This window comes from Ambystoma mexicanum, chromosome 2p, assembly GCF_040938575.1.
Source record: "Ambystoma mexicanum isolate Mex_15411 chromosome 2p, UKY_AmexF1_1, whole genome shotgun sequence".
In the NCBI taxonomy this organism is placed as follows: Eukaryota; Metazoa; Chordata; class Amphibia; order Caudata; family Ambystomatidae; genus Ambystoma; species Ambystoma mexicanum.
In genome coordinates, this window is record NC_090923.1 from 283,437,848 (window position 1) to 283,450,034 (window position 12,187).

Genomic DNA, 12,187 nt, shown 5'->3' on the forward strand with positions numbered 1-12,187 from the left:
AGTCCCCCTACATGTATTATGGTAATTCACATCCCCTGCCTCCCTGGGGTTAACTCACAATGACACAAGTGGTCTTCTTGTTTTATGTTTAATCTGGTCCCAACCAAAGTAGAGGCCCCCATATAGCCCCTCCCTGGACACCCCCATGCCTTTTCATTGTGGGGGTGCAAGATATCATGGCCTGATTGCACCTATGGTAATTTGCATCCCCTATTTCTCTTGGGGTAATTCACACTAACACAAGTGGTCATCCTGTTTTATATTTACTCAGGTCCCAACCAATGTATCAGCACAATCTATCTCCTCCCCGGACACCCCCATACCTTTCATTGTGGAGGTGCATGATATCATGGCCTGAACGCACCTATGATAATTCACATATCCTGTTTTTCTTGGGTTAGCTTACACTGACACAAGTGGTCACTCTGTTTTATGCTTACTCTGGTCCCATCTGATGTAAGGGCACCATCTATCTCCTCCCTGGAGACCCCCATCCCTTTTGATTGTGGGGGTGCAAGATATCATGGTCTGAAGACACCTATAGTAATTTTCATCCCGTGCCTTCCTGTCGTTAATTTACACTGACACAAGTGGTCATCCTGTTTTGTGTTTACTCTGGTCCTAACCAATGTAGAGGCATCATCTAGCCCCTCCTGGAACAAACCCATACCTTTTGATTGTGGGGGTGCAAGATATCATGGCCTCAATGCACCTATGGTAATTCGCATCCCCTACTACCCTGGGGTTAATTCACTCTAACGCAAGTGGTCATCCTGTTTTATGTCTACTCTGGTCCCAAACAATTTATATGCACCATCTAACACCTCCCTGGACACCCCCATACTTTTTGAGTGGGGGATGCAATATATCATGGCCTGAACGCACCTATGGTAATTCGCATTCCCTGTCACCCTGGGCTTAGCTCAAACTAACACAACTGGTCATCCTGTTTTATGTTTAATCTGGTCCCAACCAACGTAGAGGCACCATATAGTCTCTCCTGGGACACCCCCATACCTTTTCATTGTGGGGGGTGCAAGATATCATGGCTGTTTGCAGGGACGTCATTTCACCAAAATGCCAGGTGTAGCGGAAGTGACATCACATGACCTTTGGCCCCTGGTGACATCACAGGAAGTGATGTCATTTGACCCCACCCCAAAGTGATATCGCGGGATGCGATGGAATGCGACCTTTCACTCATTGACAAAACAGAAAGTGCTATCACATAGCATTGTACACAACAAAAAATATGGTTACGATATCACTATAATGTGATGTATGTTTCGTACAAGAATGGACCGCCATACGTATCATTAAAATCTGTGTGTATAGGCCCATATTACCAAATTACTGTGAATGCAAGCAGACATCCATGACCAAATGATAATGATGTGTTATTATATAGCACTTACGCTTAAGTGCTTTATATAGAAAAAATATATACCCTGGCAACCCCTAAATGACGGCCCTGCCTGATTGCACCTATGGTAATTTTCATACCCTATTTCTCTTGGGGTAATTCACACTAACACAAGTGGTATTCCTGTCTTATATTTACTCAGGCCCCTTCCAATGTATTGGCACAATCCATCTCCTTCCTGGACAACCCCAAACCTTTGCATTGTGGGGGTGCATGATATCATGCTCTGAACACACCTATGGTAATCCGGATCACTTGCCTTCCTGTTAATTTACACTGACAAAAGTGGTCTTCCTGTTTTGTGTTTACTATGGTCCTAACAAATGTAAAGGCACCATCTTCCCTCTCCCGGAACCCCCATACCTTTTGATTGTGGGGGGTGCAAGATATCATGGCCTGATTGCACCTATGGTAATTTTCATCCCCTATTTCTCTTAGGATAATTCACACTAACACAAGTGGTCTTCCTGTCTTATATTTACTCAGGTCCCTTCCAATGTATCGGCACAATCTATGTCCTCCCTGGACACCCCCATACCTTTGCATTGTGGGGGTGCAGGATATCATGGCCTGAACATACCCATGGTAATTCACATACCCTGTTTTTCTGGGGTTAGCTCACATTGACACAAGTGGTCATTCTGTTTTATGTTTACTCTGGTCCCAACCGATGTAAGGGCACCATTTAGCCACTCCCTGGACACCTCCATACCTTTTGATTGTGGGGGTGCAAGATATCATGGCCTGGACACACCTATGGTAATTCGCATCCCCTATTTCTCTTGGGGTAATTCACATTAACAAAAGTGGTCTTCCTGTCTCATATTTACTCAGGTCCCTACCAATGTATCTGCACCATCTAACCCCTCCCTGGACACCCCCATACCTTTTTATTGTGGGGGATGCAATATATCATGGCCTGAACGCACCTATGTTAATTAACATCCCCTGCCTTCCTGTGGTTAATTTACACTGACAAAGGTGGTCATCCTGTTTTTGGTTTACTGTGGTCCTAACCAATGTAGAGGCACCATCTAGCAACTTCCAGAAAACACCATTTCCTTTTGATTGTGGGGATGCAAGATGTCATTGCTTGAACGCACCTATGGTAATTTGCATCCCCTATTTGTCTTGGGGTAATTCACACTAACACAAGTGGTCTTCCTGTCTCATATTTACTCAGGTCCCTACCAATGTATCATCACCATATAACCCCTCCATGGACACCCCCATATCTTTTGATTGTGGGGGATGCAATATATCAGGGCCTGAACACACCTATGGCAATTCGCATCCCCTGCCTCCCTGGGGTCAGCTCACACTAAAACAACTGGTCATCCTGTTTTATGTTTAATCTGGCCCTAACCAATGTCGAGGCACCATCTAGTCCCTCCCGGACACCCCGCTACCTTTTGATTGTGGGGGATGCAATATATCATGGCCTGAACGCACCTACGGTAATTTCCATCCCCTGTCTTCCTGTGGTTAATTTACACTGACACAAGTGGTCATCCTGTTTTGTGCTTACTCTGGTCCTAAGCAATGTAGAGGCACCATCTAGCCCCTCCCAGAACACCCCCATACCTTTTGATTGTGGGTGTGGTGTTGCAAGATATCATGGCCTGTTTGCACCTATTGTAATCTGCATCCCCTATTTCTCTTGGGGTAATTCACACTAACACAAGTGGACTTCCTGTCTTATATTTACTCAGGTCCCTACCAATGTATCGGCACCCTCTATCTCCTCCCTAGCCACCCCCCTACCTTTTTATTGTGGGGATGCAATATATCATGGCCTGAACAGACCTACAGTAATTTGCATCCCCTATTTCTCTTGGGGTAATTCAGGCTAACACAAGTGGTCTTCCTGTCTTATATTTACTCAGGTCCCTACCAATGTGTCAGCACCATCTATCACCTCCCTGGACACAACCACACCTTTTCATTGTGGGGGTGCATGATATCATGGACTGAACATACCTATGGTAATTCACATACCCTGCTTCCCTGGGGTTAGCTAACACTAACACAACTGGTCAACCTGTTTTATGTTTAATCTGGTCCCAACCAATTTAGAGGCACCATCTAGTCCTTCCCTGGACACCCCCATACTCTTTCATTGTGGGGGTGCAAGATATCATGCTCTGAACACACCTATGGTAATTCCTATCCCCTGCCTTCCTGTGGTTAATTTACACTGACACAAGTGGTCATCCTGTTTTGTGTTTACTCTGGTCCCAACCTATGTAGATGCACCATCTAACCACTCCCTGGACACCTCCATACCTTTTGATTGTGGGGGATGCAATATATCATGGCCTGAACACACCTATGGTAATTCAAAATCCCCTGCCTCCCTGGGATTAGCTCACACTAACACAACTGGTCATCCTGTTTTATGTTTAATCTGGTTCCAACCAATGTAGAGGCACCATCTAGTCCCTCCCGGGGCACCTACATACTTTTTGATTGTGGGGGTGCAAGATATCATGCTCCGGATGTAATTTGCATCCCCTGCCTTCCTGTGGTTAATTTACACATACACAAGTGGTTATCCTGTTTTGTGTTTACTCTGGTCCTAACCAATGTAGAGGCACCATCTACCTCCTCCCAGATACCCCAATACCTTTTGATTGTGGGGGGGCGGGGTGCAAGATATCATGGCCTGATTGCACCTATGTTAATTTGCATCCCCCATTTCTCTTGGGGTAATTCACACTAACACAAGTGGTTGTCCCATTTTATATTTACTCAGGTCCTTACCAATGTATCAGCACCATCCATCTCTTCCCTGGACACCCCTATACCTTTTCATTGTGGGGGTGCATGATATCATGGCCTCAACATACCTACGGTAATTCACACACCTTGTTTTCCTGGGGTTAGCTCACACTGACACAAGTGGTCATTCTGTTTTATGTTTGCTCTGGTCCCAACCGATGTAAGCGCACCATGTAGCCCCTCCCTGGACACCTCCATACCTTTTGATATTGGGGGGTGCAAGATATCATGCTCTGAACACCTCCATGGTAATGCGCATCCCCTGCCTTCCTGTGGTTAAATTACACTGATACAAGTGGTCATTCTCTTTTGTGTTTACTCATGTCCCAAACAATGCAGAGGCACCATCTTTTTTTTAATTTTTTTTTTCCTTTATTTGTTTTAGTTTTTACAAACTTTTACAAAATGTTTTAAAATTATATTAAAAGGATTCATAGTTAAGAAGAAAACTTTTGCAAATGCGTAGTTTACATTTTACACAATACAATTTCTTAAATCTAACAACATAAATAAAATTTACAACAATATATTGGAAAAGCATTTTTTACATAATGATATTAAAACAGACTTTACTCTATTTCACATACATGCTCTATGAATGATAGCACTCTTATTCTCATGGACATGGATTCTCCATGTAGCATTTTTGTTCATAGGAGATCTCTCAAAAGCCATACATTATTTACGAATTCTTTAAAATACATTTCTCTTTTGTCTAGTAAACAAGGGCATTCTGACATAAGATGACGTAGGGTTTCCAGTTCATCCTCATCTTTACAAAATCTGCAAGAGCCTACGACCCCGTCATGTCGTGCTCTTATACTTTTAATTTGATTAGTTGACAGCACATTCATACGAAATCTCATATAGCCAGTTTTCATTTTCTTACTAGGAAATTTCAATAGGTAGTGTTCCATTTCAGTGACTTGTTTTCCTGCTGTTAGTACTTGTGTATATAGTTTTCTATCACAAATTATCAAGCAAGTTTTTTCCCAATCGTTCAGCTTAAGTCTTTCTTTTACCAGATTGGGATTTTTCCCCAGGATGTCCATTGTCATACCTATTTCATCAAGTAAAGCTTCACATTCCAACCTTAGACTTGCTATGTATCCATTAGTATCGTTCACTCTAAGCTGAAAATATAGTGTATTTATTTTAGAGAATTCATTCACATTTGCTCATGAGACAAAGTTTCTTCCACTGAATCAGACTAACAAGAGATTGTATGCCCAGTTCATATCTTATTACCTCAATTGGGATGCATTTAGGGAGGAAGAACAGTGTTGATTTCCAAATTCTGCTTTCTACAGCTTTATATTCAATCTCCATTGTATTAGGCCAGAATTCAGTTCCGTACATAATTGTTGGCAGTACCTTACTTTTGTAGAATTCTCTGCAGGGTTTGAGGGAATATTTACCATATTTATTGTCAATTCTGTTCATTTGATTTAACATACAATTAACTTTTGAATTGAGATAATTTACCAGAAAGGTCCTACTAAACTTAGCCACTACAGGGTACCCCAAGAATTGAAAGTTTTCTTTAACTAACAGTTTGTTATTGTCCCAGTTCCACCCGAAATTGGTCTTTTGTTGCTTTTACCCACCTTTTATGAGTTTGGTAACAACTGATTTGCCTGGGTTGATCTTTAATTCTATTCCCAGCACATATTTATCAAAAGCTGTTATGAGTCTTTGAAGACCAACAGACGTATTGTCTATGAGGAGAAAGTCGTCTGCGTAGCTTGCCCAACAAATTTTCAGATTGCCAAATTTAGGAGAGACCGGTGCCGAAGCGTCCAGAGCTATGCCAACTCCTGCAACATATAGATTGTACAAAGTTGGTCCAAGGAAGCATCCTTGTCTAATTCCATTGTCAATGGTACATTCTCTAGACAGAAGACCATCCAAGCCTATCTGTATTCTAGATTCATTGTGCAAAAAAATAATCATGCTCAACAAGCCCTTAGATATTCCATAGTCATCCAACTTCTGCCAAAGCAAGTTTCGGTTCACACAGTCGAAAGCTTTGCTTAAGTCCATGGATGCTATATAAATTGGGACATCCATGGACTTCCAGGCGCAGAACTGAAGGCAGTTTATCAATATACCTCCACAGTCTGACCCCATATTTTTGCGGAATCCTATTATTCTGGAATCTAAGATGTTCTTTTCTTCTATCCAGTCGTTTAATCGTTCCAGTACGATGGAGGCAAATATTTTGAAATCTGCGTCCATTATACTTAAGGTTCGATAATTTACTGGTTCTTCCCTTGCACCTCTTTTGAAAATAGGAACCATATAGGAGAGCTTCCATGAGTCAGGAATAGTATGAGACTCTATTATGTCTTGAAATTGGATATATACAATCTTGGCCCATAGGTGAGAAGAGTGTTTAAGGATGTTATTGGTAAGTTTATTGGGACCCGGGGCACGAGAGGTATTAGCTTTTTTTATCTTTGCCTCAATTATGTCAGTAGTAATATCTAGGTCCCATTTCTCCGTTTTTTGCGTATAATCTACTATCTTTTCAGATGTAAACATTTGCTTAATGTATTTCAGCCACACATCTTCAGTTATGGGATTTGTCATTTTTCTCCAATTATTATCATCTTTTTGATTTATGAGATCCCAAAAGGTCCTAGTGTTTTTCCCCTGCAGGCTTTCTAACATCTTTTCCCCATCAACCTGGAGTATTCGGACACGTTCCAGTTTTAACCAATTTGTATATTTCTGTTTTAACTTTCTAATTTTTTTTACACCATTCGTGTCGAGGTCAGAGCTCTTGGCTATTTTCCTTATTTCCCTTCTAAGTTCATTTTTTTTAGTTCTAATTTCGATAGAGTATTCGTGCTTATGTTTTGTGTTTTGGTTAGTCTGAGGCGTAAGATTTGCTTCTAATACATTTTTCAGGTGTACAGGGAAACCCTTTACAGAATATCTTGCAATCTTACACTCAAGCTCACAAGTGTTGAATTCAGTTAACATACATTTGTTGAAGTTATTGATTTTTTTCTCAGACCACGATTACCTCTAGTATTCACACTAAGGTCCATTAAATTTGTGTCCTTCCTATTGGGGTAGATTGAGAGCCATTTTAGTTCCAGCAATAACATTGAGTGGTCACTCGTACTTGTTTCTCGCACTTGTGTATTTTTTACTTTAGGGAGAAGTTTGGTGGATAAAAAGATGAGGTCAATTACAGAGCTTATACCTCTAGCAGCCCAGGTGGCTTTGTCATTTTCCAGGCATTGTAATCCCCACCCTGCAGCCCAACTCATCCACATTCCACCTTCAACTTTCTTTCTTTTACACATTTTGATGTTAAAGTGGTCAGTCGAAAAACAATCTAATATTTCTACTTCATTCAAATTGCAATTAGCATTTAAATCCCCAGCAAGTATGATACTAGCGTCACCATATTTGAAAAACCATTCATGTAGATTTAGGTCCAATTTTGCCAAAATGCAATTGAGATTGGGATCCAAAGTTCTATAAACATTCAACAGAAATAGAGTTTCTTTCATATGTCCCACTACTCGTGTCCAGACTGTTCCCAGAATTTCCCCATGTATATCACACATGTCTTCACACTTTGACATTCCAATTTCTTTTTTAACAAGAGTAGTAATACCTGCTCTGGGTCTACCCAGCAGACCTTTTTTGGCCAGGATAGAAACAGTGTCAAACCCATCCCAAAGAAGCTTTTCTGTGAGCCATGTTTCTTGTATAAATAGAAGGTCCGACAATTTGAGATCACAAATTTCACCATTACTTGTTAAATGCTTATTTCCCCTAGAATTCCAACTCAAAATTTTTAATATTGACTCAGTCCTAAAATGGTTGGCTTAAAGCTCTCACTTGCGCAATAGATTCTTCTAGGACTTCTGCTACCCGTCTAAATTTCAAATGTTCATTTTTGTCTATATAATTTACATCCTGTCTTTCAGGTTTTTCGCCATTCCACCGTGTTACCTTTTTACCTTCGATCACTTCTTTTTCAATTTCCCATGGGCCTACATCATAACCATATTTGTGAAGGCTCTCCACCTCCTTCATTATAATGTTTCTAACCAGAGGAGAGTATATCACGAGCCTGACATAGTCATTGTTCCACCCATGTATGAAATCTACGAGTTGTATGTCCTCAGATGTTATTAAGCGTAGTTCAGGGATTTCATCAAATAACTCCAATATTTTTCTCCTATTTAGGGATACAGGACCTCCCTCCTCAAACAAGTATTGTAGTGTCAATCCCAGTGCATGTGGGTATTTGGGTTTACAAAGTTTACAAACTCCGAAGCCATAGCTTACATCTTCACCTCCATGCATTAGGTCATTATAATTATGTTGGTTACCATTCTTAGAGTATTCTTCACTAAATTCATCCCTTGCATCTCTCCCTTCATTCTTTCTACATCCCTCTATTCTCTTATTCCTAAGTTCCTCCCTTCTTATACCTATAGTAGGTTGTGGTTCATTCCAGTTATTTTCCTTCAGTATATCCCTTACTATATTCTGAACACTTTCTTCGACTGTCATTTTCTCAGCTTCTTTTTTACTTTCTGGATTTACATACTTCTGTTTTTCATTAATACTTTCACAAATTGTTGTTTCTCTACCCTTTGTTTCTCTTCTCTTTCAACCTCTCCACTTATTTCCCATATACTCTCCCTCCAATCACTGTTCAGCTTCGTGTGCTGTTGTTTAGGAAGCATGGGGACAGGCGATTTAAATATATCAAATACAGCTCTTCCTTCTTTTACCGGGTTAGGAGGTTTGGGTATGTCAACCGTGTGTCTGCCTTCATTTACCTTATTTATTATTTGCTCTTTCTATTTACCCTTAATTAGCTCCTTAGATGTTATATCTCCATTTTTAGGCTTGGGTCTTCCTTCATTGGAAATATTAGTCAATTTGTCAGGCTTTTTTCCTTTCAACGCGTCACTAAGTCTTATGTCTGAGTTTTCATATTCGGGACCATTTTCGTTGGAAACTCCTACCTTCGATCCCGCTTTGACTTCATGCTCATCATTTTCATTGATGGCTTCTTGTCCAGTAAGACCCTTTCCTATATTGCACAGAAATTTTAGTGAGGATGCCTATCCAGTTTTTAATTCAGCCGCTTTTAACACTCTCTGTTTTTTTTTCTCCCTTTTTCTTGAATTTTTTGAGACTACTAACTTGAAGTCATCAGCGTCAACTTCCATGTTCTTACTTTTTGCCACCAATTCTTCTATTAGGTGTGTAGAGCGTACTGCGTCTTTATTGTTGTTATCAACCTGTGGGTTAGTTATGCTACCTTCCTTACTATTTACAGCTACTTTTTCGCTGTACACTTTTCCCACTGTAAGACCTATGTTGTTCTCTAAAGGAGCATACACCACATTTGCACCTCTGGTTTCCATCACCTTTAGTCTCTCAGTTGTATGTCCCAAACATACTATTTGTTTAGTGAGTTCACTGTGAAGCCACTCTTTAAGTTCACATAGTGAAAAACAGTTACTATCTTAGAACGTATTTCCGAAGAACTTAGGTAAGGAGAGTGCAGATATTTCATAAGTCTACGGGCTAAGAAAATAGTTTGAGTTCATTCTTTATACACACGCCTTTTATTTGCTATCTAGTATTGTTTTGTTCAACTAAAAGCACAACTAAAAGAAAACAGACGTCCTCAGTATGCAATATAAAAGGTTTACCTTGGTAATTGAATCAAAAATACTGGCCCCCTCACCGCCTCACCCCGAGCAGCGAAAAGCCAACAGTCGCTACTTAGGAGCTACTTCGGAGCGCACGCGCAGGAGCACGCGGCCTCTGGGTAATGTAGTTGTCTCAGCGGCAGAGGAGGGGCCAGCTCAATTAATGCCTACAAACAAGTAAAATAGGATATTTGAGCACTTATAAAGTGTATAAAGTACATCACGTTGTAGTATAGCATCCTATAATGCAGGGCAAAGCAGTTTATAAGCGTACCAATTATACGAAATTGTAAAGTCCAAGTAGGGTCCAGAGTCTTCTCCCAGCCAACAGTCGCTACTTAGGAGCTACTTCGGAGTGCGCGCGCAGGAGCGCGCGGCCTCTGGGTAATGTAGTTTTCTCAGCGGCAGAGGAGGGGCCAGCTCAATTAATGCCAATTATACGAAATTGTAAAGTCCAAGTAGGGTCAAGAGTCTTCTCCCAGCCAACAGTCGCTACTTAGGAGCTACTTCGGACCATCTAGTCCCTCCCAGGACACCCCATATTTTTTTATTGTGGGGGTGCAAGATATCATGCTCTGAACACACCTATGGTAATTTGCATCCCCTGCCTTCCTGTGGTTAATTTACACTGACACAAGTGGTCATTCTGTTTTGTGTTTACTCTGGTCCTAACCAATGTAAAGGCACCATCTAGCCACTCCCGGAACACCCCCATACCTTTTGATTGTGGGTGGTGCAATACATCATGGCCTCAACACACCTATGGTAATTCGCATCCCCTGCCTCCCTGGGGTTAGCTCACACTAACACAACTGGTCATCCTGTTTCATGTTTAATCTGGTCCCAAACAATGTAGAGGCACCATCTAGTCACTCCCGGGACACCCCCATATTTTTTTATTGTGGGGGTGCAAGATATCATGCTCTGAACACACCTATGGTAATTCGCATCCCCTGCCTTCCTGTGGTTAATTTACACTGACACAAGTGGTCATTCTGTTTTATGTTTACTCTGGTCCTAACCAATGTAGAGGCACCATCTAGCTACTCCCGGAACACCCCCATACCTTTTGATTGTGTGGGGTGCAATACATCATGGCCTGAACGCACCTAGGGTAATTCGCATCCCCTGCCTCCCTGGGATTAGCTCACACTAACACAACTGGCCATCCTGTTTTATGTTTTTTAATCTGGTCCCAAACAATGTAGAGGCACCACCTAGTCCCTCCCGGGACACCCCCATATTTTATTTTATTGTGGGGGTGCAAGATATCATGGCCTGGACACACCTATGATAATTCGTGTCCCCTGCTTTCCTGGGGTTAATTCACAATGGCATAAGCGGTCATCCTTTTTTATGATTAATCAGGTCCCAACCAATATAGAGGCACCATCTAACCCCTCCCTGAGCACCCCAGTACCTTTTGATTGTGGGGGGTGCAAGATATCATGGCCTGATTGCACCTATCGTAATTTGCATCCCCTATTTCTCTCAGGGTAATTCATACTAACACAAGTGGCCATCCTTTTTAAGATTTACTCTGGTTCCCCTTAAGCGATGTATACGCACTCTCTAGCCCCTTCCTTATTGCCCCAAAACCTTTTGATCAGTGAGGTGCACAGAAGGTGGACCCAAGTGCTGAATAAACTGTTAATGAATTGCGTGCACATTGTATCGGAGTGGTAACCAGTGACTCCAGAGTGAGCTGTGATTGTGAGTGTATGTGAGATGGAGGGGTAGTGTGGTGTGCAGGAGGAAGAAGGGGTGTAGTAGAAGAGTGTTTATGTCGAAGGAGTATAGAGGGTTAAAGTGGAAATGAGAGGTGAGTGGTAGAGGGAGGGAGTAGGGAGTGGTAGAGAGGACAAAGCATAGGCAGGAGTTGTAGAGGGTCATATAAAGGGGTGGAGACTGTCATAGGTGAAGGAAGGGAGTGTGAGAGATAAAAGAGCGAGGAGTGTGAGAAAATGGAATGGACAGAGGTGGAAAGAGGTAGAAGGAGATAGTGGAAAGGGAGAGAGGTGGAGGCTAGAATGGAAAGTTTGGATAGCAAGAGAAGGTGGGAGAGTAGGGGGTAAGACTTGAGAATGGTAGAAGAGTAAGGAAGTATAAGATCATGGAGCAAAGTGAAAGAGTGAGAGCGAGAGAGTACGGCTACCCAGTTCTATTTTTATGCAAAATACATTTCAACGGATTGCTTTTCTCCCGCAGATTCCTCATCAGATAGATATCCATTCCAGTGTCAGCTGTTTGCAAACCTTTCGACATGGGGCGCTAGTGCACTTCA